General features: G+C 44.3%; 1 long non-coding RNA gene across 2 annotated transcripts; it reads left to right on the forward strand.

Annotated features, from left to right (window-relative positions):
- Positions 1 to 12,258: 12,258 nt before the first annotated feature.
- On the forward strand, positions 12,259 to 20,923 carry LOC121347280. 2 transcript variants are annotated; one of them, XR_005954218.1, is made up of 4 exons: positions 12,259 to 12,376; positions 14,794 to 14,875; positions 18,923 to 19,060; positions 20,436 to 20,923. It is a non-coding gene; the product is annotated as an uncharacterized LOC121347280 (long non-coding RNA). The 2 variants fall into 2 exon arrangements; XR_005954217.1 differs by lacking the exon at positions 20,436 to 20,923 and having other exon boundaries at positions 18,923 to 19,267.
- The last annotated feature ends 1,408 nt before the right edge of the window (positions 20,924 to 22,331 follow it).

Raw genomic sequence — 22,331 nt, forward strand, 5'->3', positions numbered from 1 at the left:
AAATCTTAAAAGCGAGATTTTAGCAAAATCTTAAAAGTGACATTTCAGTGAGATTTCAATTTTATGCTGTACTAGAATGAAATGAGGTGTGTAAATCTTCCCTGAAAAATGAATTTATCCTTTGCTGAGACCCCATCCCAGGTGAGTGTCTTCACAGCTGGGCAGAGCCCCACGGCGCCGGAGCCCTTCCAAATCAGGCTGCAGTGCTATTCTTTCAGTTCCTGCAAGGAAGATGTCCCAGGGTTTCAAAGCAGGGAGTGCCACCCCTCTGTGGTGTGCAATGCTGGGGGCTCTCCTCTCCTTGCCTCCTCTCCTCTCCTTGCAAAAGAGAAACTTTCCCAACAGCGTGTTAGCTGAAACTCCCCTGGGAGAGCTGGTGGAGAACATTGACAAACACTTAATTTGTGACTGGGCACAGATGGAAAATGAGCACTGAGATGTTCTGATGGGAGCATGTTTAGAAAGAGCTTAGGGTATCTCAGGTATCTTCAGATCAAACGAGAAAGGGAGGTTTAACTGCTTCCTTAGGTGACCCCTCACTGAGGGCAGTGGGTTCAGAAGTAAGCCTTCAGTTCACTGAAATTCTTATTCAACTGCTTAGATCCTGACTGGGTTATTTGAGAGCATGCAAACAAGTTGAAATAGGACAGGAATGAAACCCAAATTCCCTGTGTCCCAGGGTTCTGTTTACCAGACTGTCACTCCTCGCAGACACAGCGCATGTGACTCATCTGCAGCGTCAGGAGAGAACCAACACACCCCCGTAAATGAAGGAATGTTTCCAGACCTACTGTGACCTAAAGTTCCTCAGGATTTCAGCCTCCCTAGGAGGGGAAGGCAAGGCAAGGACAGACAATATGGACAACTGTGCAGGAACATTCCTCATTTATCACAGAGAATCCTTCCGTAAAATTATCAAATGTGCCAGAGACAGATGATTCACTCCTGAACAGTCACTCCAGGACTGGCCTTTTCTGTCAGAAGCCTGAAAACTTCTCTAATTCCTGGGCTAAACAGATATTTTCAGTAGGATATAACAATACCACTGATCAGTTCATGCCCTTCCATTTCTGTGCTGAAGTTGATCTTCAACTTAAATAGGTTTTAACACCCTGGTTCTGTGTGCCCTGTATCCCATCTTAACCTCATATTCTTAGGCAACTGACAACTTCCCTTCAATCTTTTTAAACATTATTATCTCTCACCTTCCCTCTTGCCTGCTCTCTTTCAATTTTTTTTCACTTTTGTCATAATCTCAAATTTCTTAAGCTCTGTTAAAAATTCCCCATCATGACCTTATACCTTTATTATTTCACTGAAGTTTAGACAGATGTGATCCATCACATCTCCTTTGTCCAGATCTTATCAAAGAAAACCGTTAAGTTAGTCAGACATGGTTTATCCTTTATCAACACTTGTTGTTTATCTCATGTTTCCATTTCTTCCTTGTGTTTAATTATTGTTTCTTTCAATAATTGTTCTGATAGATCTGTATGCTACAGCAGTTACAGTGATCAGTTTGTAATTTTCCAGATGGCTTCCTCCCTCCATCTTAAGTATGTTTTCTTTTCTCTAACCATACAGCACTACCTTTAACTTGATGAATTAGTAAAATATCTTTTAAGAAACTCACAGTTTCATCTGCCAGGTCTCCCAGATTTAGAGGGTGAAGATGTTTTAGTTCCCTGCACAAATCAGTCAAACAGCTCGTGTTTTCTTTCCCATTGGCCACCCTGCAATTTTTCCACATTCAGTATCATTAAAAGGTATCTATTACAAGTTTGGGTCATCCCTGGACTCCTTAAAGAAAAAAAATTGGGGTACCCCCACCATTTTCTGCATCAGATCATTGTTACTGTGTCTGCAAATCTGACTTGTCTCCCCTTCTCCTCCCTTGTATTTTCTCCTCTCTGCTTTTAAAATAAAAAGTAGGAAAAAACTCTCTGTATCTCCAATAAACTTCCTTTGCTGTCTGTTTGTTCATATGTGCTTTGGTCACCTGACAGCATTTGTGTCGAGAGTGGAGTAACTCCCAGAGCAAGCAGGAAAAACTGATTCTGATTATCCATTCCAACAGGAAAGAAATGTTCTGGCTGCTGACAATGCCTCCCTGGAACACTTCTGGACTGTCCCTAGAGAGTTCATTTTTAGCTCTATAAGTTGAAACCAGTGTTATATTAGATAACTATTTCATTTCAGCTCTATGTGTAACAACGTGCAGAAAGGGTCCTGAAGTGAGACATGCAGATCATACAGATACAATCTGCACAAGGTCAATTTCCATGTTTTAATTCCAGCTCCAGGATCTTTGAGAACACCCTGTCCCTTTCCCTACTAAGAGGCCTTACTACTGAGTGGCCTTCACTCATTTCAGATGGGTTTGTTGCCAGATGTCTCCACAGGCAAGACTGCTTTCTAACCTCATTCTCATAATAAATATGAACAACACTTTCACAATACCTTTCAGCATGGGAATTCAAAGTGTTTTAAATATGTTGAGCATTTTAACAGCAATGAAGAACAAATTTTGTAAATTATGGTTTAACCTTGTAAGAGCAGATGAAAATTAACACTGGGAAGAGTACAAATATAAGGGGATAGCTTTGGGTTTCTGATGGATGAAAACCTACATCAGATCTTTGAACAAACCTTACCTTCAACAGCCTTTTCCAAGCTCATGGTGCTGATACAGAGATCCCGTCAGTCAGAAAAGATGTTTCCTGGAGAGCAGTTTATTAAAAAAGGGGCTCTCTGCAGCTGCTGAACAGCTCATCTCCTCCAAAACAAGGGAATGTATCCCCTTTGGGTTCTGCTAGAGGAGTTTCATTGCTTTCCTGCTACACTTTGCTTACTGTACAGTGAACCCATTAGGCTGAAGTTTGCTCCCAAGCTACACCCCAGATTTTCAGGGAAGACAGAGTCTAGGAGTTCATCTGGCATAAGAGTGTTCTTGCTCTCTGCCAGGCTTTTCCCAGGTAACAATTCTGTCAGAACTGCTGCCCTGCTACCAGAGGGATCTGGCTCTGCGTTCACCTGCCCTCAACATCCTTCACTAGTGAAGGCCTGGCTTCTTCAAATCTTCCTCATCCCAAAGATGTGATGTGTTCCTAGAACATCCTGCAGAGGAAAGACTTCATTCCCAGCAAGGTGTGATGGCTCAAATTGACCAGATAATTTCTCTCTATTGGAGGACAATGTGTGAATGAGGAGTAACCCAACACCCATTATTCAAGAAGCTTTTCACTCTGATCCAAAACTTTGGAAACCCTGCAAGTTATTTTTTGGTCACCACAGCATTTGGCGTCAATGAACTGCCTCTCCTGCAGAAGGGAAGAAGTTTGGAGCCCTAACCAAAGCTGTAAGCTGCAGGACACCCAAATCTGCTTGGGCTCTCCGATGTGCAGGTGGACCAGGGAAGCTCTGGGAGCCCCAGCTCAGCACAGCAGAGCTGCAGACCCTCAGGATCTGCTGGCTTTCTGCCAGTCATAGTAGTGACAGGTCCAGTGGAATTTCCCCTGTATTTCAGAGGGAATTTATTCATTTAGACGAAGCAGAGGTTGTTTGTTTTCAGTTAATCATTGCTTTCCAACAAAGAAAATGTCTTGTCAGAGAATTCCCAGCAAATTCACTTTCTAAATTTCAGCAGAGAAGCTCAAAACCAGCTCGGATGCCCTCTCCCACCTCTGCTCACAAAGCTCTTGGCAACCTTTGCCCCTTGAAGGTCCCCTTGGGGCACACAGGCCTTGCTGCAGTCCAGCAGCACTGGAGAACACAGAACCCATGGAGAGGAGACAGTCTTTGAAACTGGGTTGTGGTTTAGCTTCTCTAGCTCATTCCCTTATCCTTTTTTTTTTCTTTTTTTTTTTTTTTCTTTTTCCTGCAGCATTTATCTCTGCCTTAAAATATCATTTTCTCTTCTATCTCCCTCCAGAAGCACAGTGGCATGGCTGGTCTACTCTTTTCTGAGATAGTGAATTGGCTGGGGACCTCAAAAGTCAGAGAGTGTTGGCAGCTGCCGCAATTTTTTCACAAGTTTCTAAAATCTGGTTTTCATACAGCTCCAGCAACCAGACCAATGTGATAAATACAAATTTTCACTTTCTTTTGCTTTCGATCCTACATGATAGCAGAAAAAAGATGTGATGATTGAATGGCAAAAATGGAAAAAATAAAAAAGAGAGAACTCCAGGTCCTGAGGCTGCTAAGAAGTCTAAAGAAGTGGGGTTTGCAAATGTCTCAAATGCAAGAATTTCATACAGTTTTTGCAAATAAACAGATGCTGAGTGGTAGGGACACTTAGTTCTCTCTAAGGGGAAGCTGTGGGAGGGTTCAAACCATATTAGACACAGGTGAAAATCCACCAGACTCCATTAGTTCTTGTGCTTTTGGAAACACTTCTTTTCCATGTCAGTATTTTGAACTCAGTTTTCCCATAGCAAGGAAGGCAGATTTTCAATGTTTTAAACAGTCAGCAATAGAGATGGTGAGAGTTTGCTTTTTTCCCTCAATAGCAGATTGAAGTATTCTTTAATAAGAAAAGATTTTTGTTGAGCTCAACAAAGACACTTAAAAAATGGAGATATTATTGCAGTTAGGAAATATAAACTGAATATAAGTCAATTCGTCTCCTGAGGGTCATGGTTTTCTCTTTTTTTTGTGAAATATAAGGTAAGCAGAGCATAAATCATGAGTATATACTTTAAAGTTTCTAAAAAATATATAAAAAACTCACTGTGGCTTGACTCCATAAAGAAGAAAAGGTTAAAAAGTGTTCAGAGTTTTTTCCTTTAACACCACCCTATGGAAAATCACACCAGCTCTGTAGCACTTGTCAGAGCAGACGCCTTGCTTTAAGCCAGGCAAAGACTTGGTGCTGTGTATTTTGCCCTTTGAGTGTGGGAAAACACCACAGGGGGAAAAAGTGTTAGTGCTTTCCATTTCTTGCATTAATACTCTCAGCCTGCAGAGTTATCATTATCATTCAAAAAAAATTATAACAACCCCAGCCATCTGCTTAAAAAGTCCAGGCTGGTCATAAATCCACTGGATCCCATAGATTTAAAAAAGAGGGAAATGCTTTGAAACAATTGCAAATTATGCAATGCCAGCCCCCTCCCTGGGAGTGCTGAAACCTTTAATCACCTAAGGAGGGGGAGATGCACCGAGGCCTGGGAGCCCTGTGTCAATATTATTGCTCTTACATAACATCCTGCTTTATTTGCTGATTGAATGGGCTTCTTTTTTTTTTTCCTCTTTTTTTTTGGTTTTAACTGAAGTTGTCTCTCAGATGCCAAAAAAGCTTATTGGTGAACTGCAACCTCTTCAGAAAAAAAGCAAACCTCACCCACAAGCAAAACCAAAACAGCATGACAGATTGAGATTTGCTATCTAAAACCAAACAATCATTAACAACAAATAATCCAGCAAAGAAGGTACAGTAAGCACTGGGCACCTTCCAGACACAGAAAATTAGGGCCAGCCTAGCAGGACAGAGAGACAGAGCTCCCCCTCTCCCCAAACTTGAATTACCCACTACATATTTTCTTTACCCTCCTGCAGGGAAAATGTTTTATTGATAAGGCCTCTCCTAGGTTTGTGATTACCCCCAGGGCTGAGTGAGATCTGAAGCTGGTTGGTTTGACATCATGTCTAGACAGTCCCTTTCCTTGGCAAACACTCAGCGTACCTGAGAACAGACCAGTGAGTCCAAAAATGTGCAAAACTGGGCAGGAGGAACCTTTAGGGACACGCTGGACGCACTGAGGAGGCTGCACAGAGCCGCTGGGAGGTGTGTGTAGCACGAGGAGTCCTCCTGCACGGGGGCACTGGCACCTCTGCCCTCTCCTCTCTGGGTGCACAGCTGTGCCCAGCTGGCATCATCCGGGCAGTGTCCATGGTTCCTGCAAGCAGCACAGCCATGCACACAGCAGCAGAGCTGCCCCTGGTGCCCACACACCAGGAGTCCCCGTGGGCACCACCCGTGTCCCCACAGAGGTGACTTGGCAGGGTGCCTCACACGTGATGTGCCATACCTGGCACCTCCAGCTCTCTGTCCTGGGCCTGCTGCAGGGCTGCCTGAGCTGCTGGGGAAATCCCTCTGGAGGTTACAGCCTGGTGCTTTAAGGAAAACAAGCTCAGAACCAGTTTTCCTTAAAACACAGCAGCTCTGGATCACCTTCCCAAAGCTGGGAGGAGAAGGAACTATATCTGCCTCTCAGTGAAGGCTCCAGTCCCTCTTCCAGCCCCCTGGGTTTTGTGATACACACATGTGGGGGCTCTCTCACAGTGAGTGAGAGAGCAAACACCACATTTGTACATGAAAACAGATCTGTGCCTTGCCCTGACTTCTTCCAGGGTTACTGCATGCACAGGGATGAGTGCTTCCTCCATCACGCTGGCACACAGATCTCTCTTCAATCTCTGTTCCCCTGTATGAAAGGAGAAGGTGGAGACCTCGAGTTTCCTCCAGGACAGCCAGGCACCATGATTGCCCTTGCCATCTTTTAGGCTCACATGATAAAGCTGCTGCCTGCAGACCTAGCCCATGCCAACTGAATTGTTGTCTGGGCCAACCAACACCCACGGGGACCAATCCCTTTTGTGCTCTCCCTCTTTGAACTGAGTAGAAATCATCTCTGTGAAAACCCCTGGTATTTTTAGGCCAGAGCTGAGCTGCCTGAATGGCTGGTGGCTGGTTGCCTGCCTGCCCCTTGGGAGCGGGGCGTGCAGAAGGCAGGGAGGAAAAGGCACGGCCATGCCGTGGTGTTTTGAAGCTGTCCTCAGCTGCCTGGGTGCCACAGAGAGCCTATAGGCAACTTATTCCACCAGTAACATAGACCTGAAGAATCTCTATGGAAGGGAGGAATTCAAAGGTTGCTAAGAGCCACCTTTGCTTAAAAGTGGGGATGGAAGACCTGCGAAGAACCTCCCTCTGGTCCTGGTTAGCAGCTGGCTGCCTCAGCTGAGCATCGCAGGAAAACGTGATAATTGTCCTGCTCTGTGCTTCCCAAACCTGCCAAGTGTGGCTGATGCCCACTGTGAGCAAATCCCACCCTCATTATGTGCTCCCCATCCTGGTCGGTGCCCGGCTCTGGCTCTGGAGCGCGCAGCGCAGCCCCTGCCGTGCCCTCGCCCCTGGGCCGGTTTGTCATCGCCAGCATTTGTTTGGGAATGTTTGTTGGGAAGCACATGGTGGCAGGGTCAGTGGATGTTGTTGAGGTTTTTTTCCGCTTGCGCCTGGGGGCCAGAGAGCTTTGTGTGTTTCTCAGTATGTTAAACTCAATTAAAAAAAAAAAATAAAAAAACCCAACATCGGGATAACTTAAAGCAGATGTGAACACAAGCCTGAGACCCTTCTGAGCACAAACACAGCCATTTCATTGCAATTCCAAACGGCTCTTCTGGCAAGCCTCCCCCCCATGTCCTACATTCTTTCATTCCAAGGAAGACAAACAATTCAGACTGGAGCAGCAAGGCACGTTTTTCAAATAAACAGGTTCCCTCAAACAGTTTTTGCCTTTGTGTCACCCCAATACCACATTCCTTGCTTAAATGACCTTCTGGGATGATCTAAATGACAATTTGTGTCACACCTTCTATTTAAATGGTTCGAAGCACCGCACCCAGCCCACGTGAGCCTCTCACATGGAGGTGTTGTCCCCTTCATATGCCAACACAGTATCTTCATGACCTGAAGTTGCAGAATCTGTGGCATTTTTGGATGCTAAAACTAGAAATCCTGTGGAACCTCTGGAAGAGGAACATCCCTGGAATGCGAAGGGCACTACTTGCTGGTGACTGGGGATCCTTTGAAAAGAAGGTTGCCTGGTCATTTCTGCTCAAAACCACCAAGTCTGTGGCTTTAAACAAATAAACCATATTTTACCTTACAGGTCTTTCAATGGCTCAGTCAGAGGGAGATTTTTGGACAGAAGCAGTCTAGAGCACGTTACCTGATTCCCTTGTTACCTTAATTCCATCTCTCATTTCTCCCTGTGTCCCTCAGACCAGCAGCTGCCTTGTCCAGAGTCACTCATCCCCTCCTTCTGGTTTCTAGGTTTCATGCTTACTTCACCAGCTGCTTTTGAGTCTGGCCACGACCTCTGTGACTAATTCCTGGACTCTGCTCCAGCTCTGCTCATGAGTTCTCTTCAGCTCCACGTTGCTCCACCGGTCTTTTGGTAAGTAAAAGCAAGGCCAAGTCTGGGAGAATTTTAGTATTCCAAAGTTTTGGTTCATTATATGTTTTCCATATTCTCCTCTGTGAGAAAGAGCAGAGGCTGTCTCTGGAGAACCTCAGGAGAGGCAGTTCCAAAATGTGCACCTGGGATCCTGTTTCTCCTGGACCTTCCCCATACAAAGAAACAAAACTGAGGCAGACTCATCTATAGCCTTCTACCCACAGAAAGCAGACAGCCAGTACTGCCAATTTCCATTTCAAATCAAGATGGTTTGGAGATATCCTGGGCTGCTGTGTGTGGTCAGTTTGAAGAATTTTTTAAACCCTTGAGTCAAATGGCTTGTATACTAATTAAAACTGATTGTAAATATTACATAATAGATGTAATAACATAATAGCAGGTAGAAAATAATGAATAAAAGATAATAAAATTGATTATTTCTCACAGAATAAATAGAGAGGGATTTAAAAAAAAAGGAATGCCTTTTGCAATGTGAGGATAGCCCAATGGCTTGAGAACCAACAACACTTTCTCTCCAGCTACAACAGCTTCATCCCAAGTCTCAAAGCTGGATTCCTTAATAAGACACAGACACTGATGTGATGATCAGTGCAATGGCAGCAAAGTGACTCCAGTGGTAGAGGTGAAGCAAGAGAAGTGAGATGGCCTTCACAGCCCAGCCCTAACAGGAGGTACAGCTGAGAACAGAAATATCTACTCCAGCCTCCTAATAGGATTTTCATATTCCTCATGAGCTTAACATGGGAAAATATGTACAAAAATAAATCGATCATTACAAATCAGGATGATGAAAAATCTTTAAATCTCCCAAATCCTTCTAAATCCCTTTACTGGCTTCTGTATTTCTCACAGTAAGTTCCTTCAGTTAATTCTGCCACTGAGTTAAGGTACCCAGAGGAGAAATAAAAAAGCTGCGCTTGAAAAAAGTTTTTCTTTGACTGCTGGACTTTGCAGGACCTGACAAACCAAGGGACAAGCACTCCATATCAAGGACAGCTGCATAAACTTCCTGAGCACAAGAAATTAATCATAATAAAAGGCTTTTAAATTTTTTTTAATACAGTTAGGTACCAAAGATAAAAGGGTTATTTCCCAGAATCGTTCCTGTTTGGCACGGATCCTGATTGCTTAGATGAAGAAATTTTATTATTGAGCTTTTCATAACCTCTAACCTCAAAATCTGGGGAATGCCTTACATGGAAAATACAGAACACAGTAAAATTGCAAGCGTTTCTGGCTTTTGTGTTCCCTCACACCAATATTCCTTCCTGCTCTTCAGCAGCTCACCCCAGGGCCATGCAGGCAGCAGAGTCTGAAGGCTGCTCCCAAGCCAACTCTTGGCTAATAGAAATAACTCTGAAAGTTGGGTGGGACTGAACCAAGCAAAGTAAAACACTCTTTAAGCCTACCCAGATTTGCCTCTACTTGTATAAGATTGTGAATTGAGTGCTTAAGGATTTCAGGCTTCTCCTGTATTGATTGATGTTTCAGATATTCCTGCTTCCAGTGCTCCAAAGCTGCCTTGCTGCCAATATTGATTAAGTGTTCTCTGTGTGGTTCTGCAACACAAACCCCTTCTGCTGCATGGATGGATGAGAGCTCAGTGCCTCTTGTCTGGAGCCAGCTCCACCCTGGGACCTGGGAAGGGCAGCCTGACCCCGGGTAGGGCAGTGTCCACTCACCCACCAGGCTCCCACTGAGGCTGGTGCAGGAGGCAGGAGAAGGAGGAGAAATTCTCTCCTGCTGCCAAAATGCAGCATGAGCACAAACACTGCAGTCACTTTACACCTTTGTTCACCCTGGAATTTCAAGCAGCAGGGAAATGGAACTGAGATTGAGGCAGGAGGGGTCCTGCCCTGTGCTGGCTGGGGCAGCACAGCTGGAATGTCATCAGCTGACGTGGGAGGGCTCGTGGCAGCAGCTGCTCCTGAGGCAGGAAGGTCAGGAAGCTCCTCCGTCCCCATCTGCCAGAGCTGTGTCCAGTCCCAAGCTGTCACTGCATTAGAATTATTTCATGACATACCAGCACTGCCTCTGCCTCCACACTCATCCCATTGCCTATACAGGCAGAAAATAAATTTTAGGGACACACTTGTTCTGTGATGGCCTTTAGCATCAAAAACAAAGATAAAGCTATTAAGTGCAAGAGGGGAAGCTGATATTTGGGGATGGAGGAAGACTTGAAACTCAGTTCTACAGGGCATTCCCTCAGAGGAACAGCCCCTTTGAAATTATCATGCAAATCTGGAGGCTTTTCAGCAATTTCAGCTAAATCCTTCAGGCTTGTGTGCACAGAGAAGTTAATTTGGTTTCAAGCAGTATGGATTAAAAGCAGAACAGTTATTCCTGATTAATTCCCTCTGTGATCACTTCTATTTTGGAACAAAAATGCCTGACTCTGAACCAACCCAACTCATCCCCAGCCTGGTTTAGGTACATTAGGAGTCAGGCAGTCTTTTCCAGACAATTGGTTGGGAACAGTCAGGAACTGCTTCACAGACAGAAAAACCTTTACTAGGTCAGGAAAAACAACTTAAAATATGGAATATTTCCTAGATGAGACTCGGATATCATTTACATCATTAACAAGTTCAGGATAATTATTTTCTCTTCCGTGAGCCAACTTCTGATCTAACCCACACTAAGAACTTCACCCAGTGGTCAAAACTTTAGAGGAAGTTTTTCCAAGAATTGGAGGAAAATAATGTTATCAGACCTCCAGCAATGCTTCCAGGGGAGTCTGTCAAGGGTGACAGAACTGACCCTTTATTTCCATGCAACTAGTTGAAAAATTGTCAGTTGGAAAGAAAGTTTTATCGGAGGGAAAGCATTGAAGGTCTTGAGCTGCTTGTAATTTACTTTTTTAGCTAGAATTTTGTTTAATCTGTTACAACAAGCAGCGAAATGAAAACAGTGAGAAATCCAAACATTTCCCCAGTCAGGAAACTAAAAGTGCAGAGGGACCTTGACCACTGAAGAGTGGCTGGAAGGAACATTAGAGCACAGCAGAGAAGAACTAAAACTAGAGGTAAGGAATTAACAAATGACCTGTGGGGTCAGGGGATGCTCTGGGGCCTTCCACTGACAATATCTAGATACAGAACCCTGAGCTGCAGTGAAAGCATTGCCCCCACTCCTGCCTTCTGCTCAGGAGCGATGCCTGCACTGGCTATGTTCAAATTTGTGTTTCTATAAATCATCAATTCTGCCCTGCAGAATTCAGACACCTCCAAAAGGGAGCATGGCAGCTCTGTGGGTGCTTCTGGCAACACTGCAGGGCAGGCTGAGAGACAAAGTCAAGGACAATTATCTGAGATGGAATATCTGGTCCTGTTGCAACTCATTCAGACAAACTCCAGCAAAACATCTCCCTCCTCCTACCCTGCAGGCAGAACTTTCACCTACCAAATTCACATCCCACTCTCACCACAGACTCTTTCCCAAAACCATGTCTTGCCCAAGCTGATCTCAGAGAGGCTAGTCCTGAAAACTACCTTTATAAATCTCAGTGTAGTGGATGAAGAAATGAGGAATTAATTACTTGACTAAATTAAGCGAGCAATAATAAGGGAATCTTAAAAAGCTGGAAGTGTTAGTCCAAAGCACCTTTCAAGTTTCTGCTGTCACTCTCAGCCTGGCTTGCTGCTGTGTCCTACAAGACTCAGGGATTGTTAATAATCTACATCAATTTACAGTCTCTCAGGTCAGGAAAATTAGAATAAGAGGTGGATCAAGTAATATGAAAAATAAAATTAGGATATTTGGGCAGTAGAATAATATCCTATTTTTCTATCCTATTCTCTGACCATATTAACATTATTCCCATTGGTCACTGTTATTTACTGCTTGTGAAGCTCAGCAGAGAACACAGAACAGGGCAGGAGGGGGCTGGTCACCAGGCCAGCAAGTGGACAGAGCTGCCAAGCTATAAATATGCTGATGTATTTTTACACTTGTTGTTGCAAAGTCAGGATGGTCGTTGTGATGCTGGAACATTGCTGGGGCTGTTTTCTAATTATAATTAGATTCTGTTACTTTTCCAGTGTCATTATCAGAGACACAGTCATGTGTGCTTGCTTTTAAATGCTGTTGGCCCTGCTAATTATTCTGGGCACAAGGGAACTCTCCAGGCAGAAGGGAAATAATTCCAGTCCCAGGAGCGCCTCCTTCAGATGGTGAGTACCACCCTGACACCATCAGCCCACAGCAGGGACACACTGCAGGATGCTGTGCTGATTTTTGGATGCCAATTTCAGTGAGCACCTCCCCAACAGCACACCTCAGGGGGTGCTGGCAGCCTCTCTGCAGGTGCTCTTTCCTTGCCCTCACCTGCTGGTGCCCTCATGTCTGCAGGCTCTTTTGCACCTGTGAATTCAAAGGCAGGATTTGAAAGCTAATGTACTGAAACATTTCCAGAATCCAAAAATAATTGACACCTGTCAGTATAAAATGACTTGCTGAAGCAGCCACGCTTACACATCTGTGCCTTACCCGAGCATCTGATGCTGAAAGGATTTTTCATTTTTTCTTGGAGCACCACTGGTCTGCATCTCACAAGTTCTGCCACGGGGACCTTCCCAAAGAAACTGTGAGGAGCTGTGCCCAGGAAAAACAGAACCCTGGACTTTGTGGGTGTAGCTGATGTGCAGAAAGATTCCAGCTGAAAGCATTAGAGGACTTACTGGAGCAGCTCCTCATCTACAAATCCACTGGAAAGTGGAATTAAATGATGGGACTTAACAGCTTGGGAGAACCACACTGTCTCTGCTTAATCTTCCTATTAGGATAACACAGCCAGGACAAGGGCAGGAAACAGCCTACCACACTGATACAACACTTCAGGAGTATTTTTTTTCTGGAATTCTATGCTACCAATGATATTCCTGATGTTAAGCAAATAGTTGGAAGAAATTTGAGATGGTTCTGTGCAAATGTTTGAATGCTCCCAGAAGCTTTGGCCATTCAGCCCCAGGCACTGCTCTGCCTGTTCAGGTTTATTGATGCTCAGTGTGCACTTCAGCTCCCTGATACCGAGCATGGAGATTCCAGATTCTGCATCTTACACCATTCCAGGGTGTGTCCCATGCTGTGGAGTGGCCTTTGACATAAAAATCCTGGTCCATCAGACCCTGCAAACTTCCCTGTATTCCTTGGCATGTATTTTTAGGCCATATGCACTCCCTTAGGTTTGTGTCTGAATGAACTGCTGGAGCTTCTGAGGGGAAAAGCTTTCAAGATCATCAATGGTACTGCTTTTATCAGCTGTAGATGCTTCTTGACACGTTCTTTCTGTGTCAGAGGAAAAACTGATTGACCTGACTCTTGCACTCAAAATTCCACAGTAACTATTTATGGTTTTCCCTAATTACACTGCCCTTATGCCCAGAAAACAAGATGTTAGTGCCCAGTGTATGTCTTCCTTTGCTCAGCATCAAGCCCTAAGTTCTACTTTCCTTTTTATCAATAGCTCTTCCCCTTCCTGATAATGATTATTTTCAAACATTTGTAGATTGTTTTAAGTCACCCTTTAATCACCTTGTGCAGCCAGGGCACATATACTTAGCTCCATTAATCTTACTTTATTTAGCTGCCATACTGCAGGGCAAGATGCTCCCATTAAATAACCCTTCACCTTCCTGGCTCTGCAGGAATATTAATTACTCTCACTCCCAGGGGGACTGTCACCTCTGCAGCCCAGGGTGCTCCAGAGGCATGTGCAGGGGAGGATGATGGAGGAGAGCATTTCACCCCACTTTACAGCTTGAAAATGTAGGGAGACCATACAAAAGAATCCTTTTTTGCTTTTAGAAATACTATATACATCCTTTAAAGCAGGAAAGTTAATTAGCCTGGCTGCTCTGAAAGTTTTCTCCTGGGAAAAAAAAAAAACTTCCACTCCTTCAGTGATCAGAACTTTTTAATCCTGGTGCCAGACACATTTCTCTGAATTAATATTGGTGGAATGAAAATGCTTTCTTCTCTGCTTCAGCCTTCTCTCCCAGGATAAATCTTTTTGGAATTTGCTTTACATATTGTGCTTTTGAATGTTCTTTTAAATGTTAAAAAATGACTGTGTGAGAATGTCGCCTTCTCATTAACAAAATTTACTACATATTTTCCTCCATTGTTACCAGTACAGCTCCAGCAGTGTTAACAATGGGAACCCTAGAGCAAATGGTCTGGCACCAGCACTTGTCATCCAACTATGGCTGGTCAAAAATGTGTTTGAAAAGTGGCCTTGTGTTTTTTTCTAAGCGTGCTTGTTTTCAGTAAGCACTTCCAAATGATTTTTAAAAATAAATAAATAAATAAATTTCAATGTTTAGTCATAATTTAATCAGATAGATATTGAAGGGTTTCTGGCTTTTTTGAGGAAACCCATGGTTGTGAATAAAGGAAATTATTGTGTCCCACTACCTGCCTTTTTCTTGGCTGGGGGGAGGAAGTTAGTGAAAAGAAAACAACAGGATGATGAATAAACAGAAGCAGGTTTTTTAAAATTCAAAATCACTAACAAAATGGGAAAAAATCATAAACCTTCTGATGCTTTAAAAATTCATTCTAGTGTATATTCCTTCTCTTTTTATCACAGAGGAGTGTCAGTGTAATATGGCCCATCATGACAACAGTGAGTGACCAAGTTTTCAAGTTTGCAAGAAGCTTTCAACACTAAGGTAAGGAGACCTCAGCTAAATTCAGCAAAGGCACAAAATATTTTAAGGTATTTCTAGCACTGGTGGAAGAAGTGTAGCAGCAAAGCTCTCTGGTGAAAGCTCTGCAGGCAGCCAGAATGGTCCCCTCTGATATTAAAACTTAGCAATCTACAAAAGCTGTTTCCATTCATTGGAAACTACTGATACTTTTTTTTCCTTTTGCAAATACTTAATTTCCTTTGTTACCAGAAATCTCTGCTGTAACTAAAACACAGCAAAGCACATGCTCTGAAATCCCTCAGCTGTGCTTTCCTATAGCCATGGAAACAGAATTTTGCATGTCCATGGCAGGGCAAGGTGGATTTGTCAGGGTTTTTCCTTTTCCTTGCCACCTTTCACAAAGTCTATTTGCTTGTTGTGGATATGCAAATCAAGATCCTGGACTGAGATATTTTGTATTTCAACCCAGACCAAGGTCACACCTGGGCATGACTGACACCTGCCTGGCCTTCCTCAGTGAATTGGTTTTTATACTCTTCTCATAATGAATTTAAGTCACCAGCTGTTAATACTTCTGCAAACCTACTGCTTCCTCCTGGTGTTAGGTGAGGATTCAGAGGACCCAGTTAATACTCACAGCTCGATCCAATTTAAGAGCAGGATTTTGAGCTCAGTTAGGTTCCTTACTGGCTGCTTCTGAACCCGAGCTGGGACTAAACTGTGTGAGAACCTTCCATTGGGTCAGACAGAAATAAACCAAGATATGTCACTACACCTGAACAAAAGCTCTGCTCCACTGCTAATTTAGTGCTCTGCCTTCCCAGTGGTCCTGTGGAGATGCCTGCAGTTGTATAAGAACATACTCATTCACAATACAGCCCCTTTTTCTTTTTTCCTTTTTTTTTTTTTTTTTTTTTTTTTTTTTATGCACTCGCAAAGTGATGTTATTAATAGTTTGTGATCTACAGTGCTTTTCATCTGAGGATCTCTCACAAAGCATTTTAGGAGACTGAATCAATTTTCAAAACACTCCTATGTAATACTATCCCAATTTTACTGGAAGCAGTACTAAGGCAGTGGGAGGCAATTTTCCCAAGGGTTCATTGGTAGTGTCAGAAATAGAGCCCTGGAGTTGGACTCCAAATATAGCTGACATTCTCATCCCATGGCTGAAAACTGGATGCAGGAGTCCCCACTTTACCACTGAACATTCCTTCTGCCTTATGCTTCCCAAAGGCTGCCTGTTGCCATGGCAACTGCAGTTCGGATCTCTGGACCAGATTTGCCTCTGTTACATCAATGCAAATCATGAGCAAATTCATTGAAAGTGATGGAGCTACCCCAGATTTCCATGGTCAAGGGAGGATACAGAGCAGATTTAGTCCCTCTGAATTTGATATAAGAAGGTGGTGATCTCTTGAGAGGGGGAAAAAGATTCTTTGATCATTGCAGGGCGAGAAAGGATGAAGAATAGCTTACAGCAAAGGTATAAAAAGAAAATCTGAGAACTTTACTTTGGGGTGACCTGACATTCTCAGATCTACTTCTGACCATTACCAAAGGAAGGCTTTATTGTTCCCAAAGGAATGTTCTGCTTCCCCCTTGCACTGTGCAAAGGCCATATTCATGCTTTTACTGTGAGAATAAGGGATGGTGGAGAATGGAGTCAAAGAATCTACAGAAGGGTTGTGGACAAGACCAGCTTGTGTTGCTGTTTGCAGGACAGGATGAGGAAGCTGACAACAAGTCCTCAGGTTGCCTCCCTGTGGCCTCTTCCTGGAGGGGAAGGGAATCCTGATGGAATGGGAACCCAAATAAACAATTCCTTCAGTGTCTGCCACAGCACGGTGAGGACCTGACCTGCTGCTCACCGGGGAAATAGAAGAAATGTGGGATGCAAGACATGAAACAGGGAAAGCTCTTCTAGGAATAGTAACGAGTATCTCAGAGCTGCCTCGTTTCCTGCAGCACCTCAGCTCTCTAGAGCAGAGGGCAAAACTGAGGCTGGCACTGCCAGTGTCCCCTCCAGTCACACACAGCCTTTGTGCAGTGAGAACTCGAGGCTGGCACAGGGAGGAAGAGTATGGTAAAGTACAGAAATGGGGCATCTCACAGGCTTGGAAGTTGGTTGGTCACCCTGCACTTGGGCTAATGCACAAATTCTAATTTGAGATAAACTTCTCCTATGATCCTAGAAAGCAAACCGTCCTATCCTGTGTCCAAAGCTGTGTCCAAAGCTGAGCAGGCAGCTGCTGCTTTATACAGTTCACAAAGACACTGGAAATACCCTCCCATGAAGCTCAGTCTGTCACACGAGCAGGGGCTATGCTGTTACTCTTGCTGCATTTCAAACACTTCAATCTACAGTTATTTAACTTCATGAATTAATATTCAGCCTTTCCAAGCTGCCAGTCACGAACATTACACTGTCCCTGACTGCTCAAGATAAACCCTTTGGATCAGGTAGCTTCAGTACTCAAAGGAGGTGTTACCACCATGGCAAAACTGATGCACATTTTTTAAGTGGAACTCCTGAAAATCAAAACAGGAGCTGGGAAGTCTGTGTGCAGCAAGGTCTGGCACCATCTGCTGTTCCTTATGGCAAAAATCCTGCCGAGTTTTAAGAGCTGTTTCTGCATTTGTGCTGCAAAAAGACTTGTCCTGCTCTGGGGACGAGGGGCACGTGGCAGTGACACTGAACGGGAGTGGGACTCAGCACCCAGTCTGGAGAACCACAGACACGTTCCAGAGGTCACTGCAGATTGATCCCTGCACATATCCAAGAGCAAAGACTGGCTTTGGAAAGCAGAGCTTTGGACATCCCAGAGCTGCACCAGGGACGTGCTTGGTCAGCCAGGCCATGCTTTGGGTGCGTTTCATAACACTCAGGGTCTCTTGCCAAACAAATGTTATTTGTTTTTGCCCACCTCAAAAGAAGAGGTCAATGCTCTGATGCAGTACCTCATCACATGGTGACATTTGTATTTGTCCTATAATTTTACCAAAAGCCTGACCTGATCTCAAGCTTTTTAAGGAATCCCATGAACATGAGGTTCAGGCTAAGGGACCAAGGTGAGCACTTTCCACATCTGCTACTGGAAAGAGCAACCAAGGAAAAAATGACTGGAGATAATGCAGAAATTAAGTTTCTAAATTGTGAACATTTCCAGTTTCTTGGGAATACATGAATCCACTTTTTTTTTTTTTTTTTTTTTTTTTTTTTTTTTTTGTTTTGTTTTGTTTTTAGCAATTTTCTAGTTCAACCCAAATGATCGGGTAAAAAGCTTGAAAATACAACATAAAATTGAGCTGTCATAAGAGTAATAAAAATTTTTGCTCTTAAAAACAAATTTATGATTTTTATGTTCACTTCATTAGTTTTTTGAAGGCACAACATATAAGATTTAAGTATTTGATGTTAGTTAACAGTACAGTGCCATTACTGTGAGACAGCAATATCTATCCTTGTATTTAAGGGCGAAAACTGACTTCTCCCTTTAAGTTAAACCACTCTAATCTCCCACACAATTCCCTTGAAGATTTATACTCACACAATGGAGACTCTCCACTGACTCAGGAAGTCTTGCAACTATACAGGTTTGCCATAATTTGAAAGGACAACATGTTTACAAGGAAAGGCAAAAAATATCAAGATTTGAATTTGCTGATCATTGTTAAAAGCTCAGAAATTAGACAGTCATATTTTACACTTACACTTTGTAAGTAAATGCTTGAAAAAGGACTTTGCTCCTAAAAATGGGATTATTTCTAGGTCTGATGGAAACATCAAAAAATTGTATTTCCACTTCCAGGTGATCCAAACAAGCCCATCTTCTCAGAGATCTTGGAAGAGGAATATTTGAGGATTATTGTCACAAAAGTTTACAGAATGAGCTTCTGCTCCACACACAGATTTTCACAGACATAGCTCTGCTGTGCTCCCTAGGCAGTAGCTCAGACATGGTGTTTGTTCTGTGTCTAAGAATGGCAGCAAACATTCTTCAGATCTATGTTTTACCAGCACTTTTTGCACCTAAATTACAGAATTTCCTTATTTTTTCCTCTCAGGCATCTCTGAGCTCAGCCCTACACCAGGACACCTCACTGGGCATCGTGTCCCATTCCTCATGGCTGCCTGTGGAAGCTGGGAAACACTGCAGCCACATCAATTCTTTGGACTGAAGTTGTAAAAAACAGCTTTTCAAGGTCAGAAAATATCAGAAGACTGAGTGATGATCCCTCTGTGAGAAGGCCTGATACTAGTGACTTTGCCAACACTGCTTGTTTTTGCTGACTTTGCCCTGATTTTTTCAGGCACTGCTCAATGCCTTTTTACTGACTATCTAGCTCTGTTCCGAGGGGCACAAGTCAGTTATGGTAACATTCAGAACACAAAAGGATGGAAGCTGAACACTCTGTGTCAGCTAAATATATATATATATATATATACTGACTCAATGCCTTTACTGACACACGTATATATACAGTTGGGTTTGCATAAATGAGCTTTAACCGTAAAAGTCAAGAGTGCACCCCTCATTGGGGTAAGTCCCTGATTGCCTCTCCTCAGTAATGAGACAGATCAACAAAACAAAAACATCCACAGACAAACCAGGGGCTGATTACATGGTTGTGCCAAAACTGGAGAGCCATACAAAGGGAGTAGCAGCAGTAACAGCAAATTATCTCAGCTGCTACATGAAAATAGAAAAAAAAGTGTTTGGCTTTCATGTTCTCTAGCATGGCTTTCACTTGCTTGAGTTGGTAATTTGCCCATTTTGCACGGGTTTTTGTCCTTGTGTACTCAAACTTCATTTTTCCCCATGGTCAAAACCCATCCTGTCCTCATTCTATGGTTCCCCAAATACAAATTTCACCATGTGAAATGGGGACCAAGGTGCAAACTGCAGCTTCGTGCAGCACAGCTCTGCCCTGCCCCTCCACCATGCGATGGGGAACCATGCAGAGACCTCTGAGCTGGCTGAGACTGGGCAGGGCAAGGGTAGAGCCAAGGCAGACATTATCCCAACATGCCACTAACCTCCTCAAAGAGAGTCTATTGTAGTGAAAAATCAGATTTCGGTGAATTAAAGTCAGTCTAACATGGGTGCTTAAAGGGAGGAGGAGGAGGCTGCTGAATTCCTGGTGAATTTCCAGTGAGACCAAAGTTTTCTCACATAAGAAACCAGGGTATAAACCTTTCCTCAGAGAGGGCCAGGTGGGTAAGCTGTTTTACACTCCCAGTAGAGACCAGTTGCTAAAAGCTGTAAAACCAGTAAGAAATTCACAACCCCATTCCACAAGCATTTAGTCTTCTTAAGTAAATTAAATAAATAAAATTCATAATAAATTAAAATAATAAAACAGCTAAATAAATGGCCAAAAAATGGGGAGGTAAAATCTCAGTGATCAAAATTATATCAAAACATGAAGCTGCTAAAGAAGGAGCAGCACTCACTGCTGGTCACAGCTGAGTCCTCCCCACGCTCTTCCCCTGGTGCAGAGCCTGACCTACTTGATGCATGTTCCTGCACTAAGGCCCCAGCACTAAGTATCTTACACCCCTCAAATCGCATTCCAGACTTATAATTGCAGAGCAGCTGTCAGCCTGAGCCCTGCCACAGCACCTCCCCATCTGTTCAGCCCATCTAGCATTACAGCAGGGGACAGCACGGAGCCTGAAACGTTATCGGATGTGGAGCCGGGACCGCTGCACTCGCCGCCCTCGGCTGCAGGGGATCACTTGCACTTTTCCACCCTCTTGGAGTGCTTCAGGCTTCACCAGAGTAGTGGGCAGAGGCTGATCAGAAGAGGGGAGAAGGGACGCTGCAAAAGGATCAAATTCTGCAATGTGACTCTGGCAGCTGAGTCAAAAAGACAGACATCCTTGGCTTCGCCGGGAGGAGATGTTTGACTTCTGGCAGGGCTGAGAATCATTTGAGAGCCCCTTAGAGGAAAACCTGATACCTTGCCTTTCCCCAAAGCCTCCCCCTCCACATCTCTCAGTATTAACTCATTCTGTAGTAGCTGATTTTACATAATCTTAAATCATCTGTCCTGAAATGTAAACCTGGAGGTACACATTTCCAAACTTGTGTGCCATTGCTTAGTGTGCTGATGGGGGAGTACCTGTCTCTGAATCAAACTACATAGCTCTTGTCCTATAGCCTTTTCCAACAGTCCCAGCAAAACTCCAGTTGAAAACTGATCACTTTTCATTCTCAAGAAAACTATGGAAATACAGAGGAAGGACTCAGATATTTGACTCTGGCTTTGCACTAATTCAGTTTCAGGGAAATATGCTGTATTTTGTACAGGAACTGCAAGTGCTTTGGCTTGCTGTGTTGCTAACACAGACCTTGATGTGTACACAATCCACATCTCCTGGCTTTCAGGAGTTTTAGATCCTCCCTAACCCCAAGTCCTAAGGCACTGCAAGTGGCCAGCAGGTGTTAAGATGCAAGGAACAAAGCATGGTGCCATTTCCCTCCCTCTGAAAGTGAAGAAACTCTTGCCCTCTCAGTGCCAGCCATGCTGAGTAAGGGTGCAGGCAGCTCTGTGCTGAGTTCCAGTGGACCTTGTGCTGACAGATGTCTGTGCTCAGGGCTGCTGGGGTCACTTCCCCTGTCCTGCCTTCCCAGCTGGGAAGCCTCCTTTAACCCTGCTGCTTAGGCCTCCAAGTGGTCCAAGATCCCCAGTTGCTCTTAGGCAAAGAAAAACGTTCCCTGATGATCTGCCCAAGGAATTTCTGCAGGCTGGGACCTATCCAGGAGAGACCCAAACCCATAACACAAGCAGCCTCTCACTGACTGGAGCTCCCCATCCCACTCAGCAGAGCCAGGTCCTGCTGTGGCACCAGTGCCCCCTGTGCTTGCCCTGGTCCCTGTGGGGTCACAGTTGCCCCAGCAGCTGTGCCCTGGTACTTGTGCCCTCTGTGTGCACATGTGTGTGTGTGTGCTGGTGGCTGTGAGTGCCAGGCTCCCACATGGCAGCAGACTGGAGGCAGAAGCCAGCGTCTCACAAACGCATTTCCTGGCAGAGCACGCATGGGGGAAGGGACAAGAGCTCTTTGTCAGCCCACACGGTTTCACCCAGTCCCAGCCTGGAGAAGCCAAACCCCTTAAAGGCACAAGACTGTGTGTGCTGCCGGCAGCAGCTCTGCCCTACGTGCCCTGGAGCAGCTGGCACGAAGGCAGCTGTGAGCTCAGCAGCTGGGCAGAAGGGATGGTGACGCACAGCGCTTTATCTGGAGATCTGCTTTATCATTTGCTGCTTTGACCTCTGAGCCTTTGGGTTCTGAGGGGCAGAACCTGGGCTCTGGGCATGCCCTCCCTGCACAGTCCTATCGATGCTGGCATAGTCACTGTGATGGTTCACACCAAGACTGTGCACCAGGTGCAAACAAGCCACGAGCTGACCAAGTGCACTATCCCTCAAATTCCTGCTATGGATCAGTTTGGAGCCACATGGCGAGAGA

This window comes from Onychostruthus taczanowskii, unplaced genomic scaffold (genome assembly GCF_017590055.1).
Source record: "Onychostruthus taczanowskii isolate IOZ18803 unplaced genomic scaffold, ASM1759005v1 scaffold9, whole genome shotgun sequence".
Taxonomy (NCBI): Eukaryota; Metazoa; Chordata; class Aves; order Passeriformes; family Passeridae; genus Onychostruthus; species Onychostruthus taczanowskii.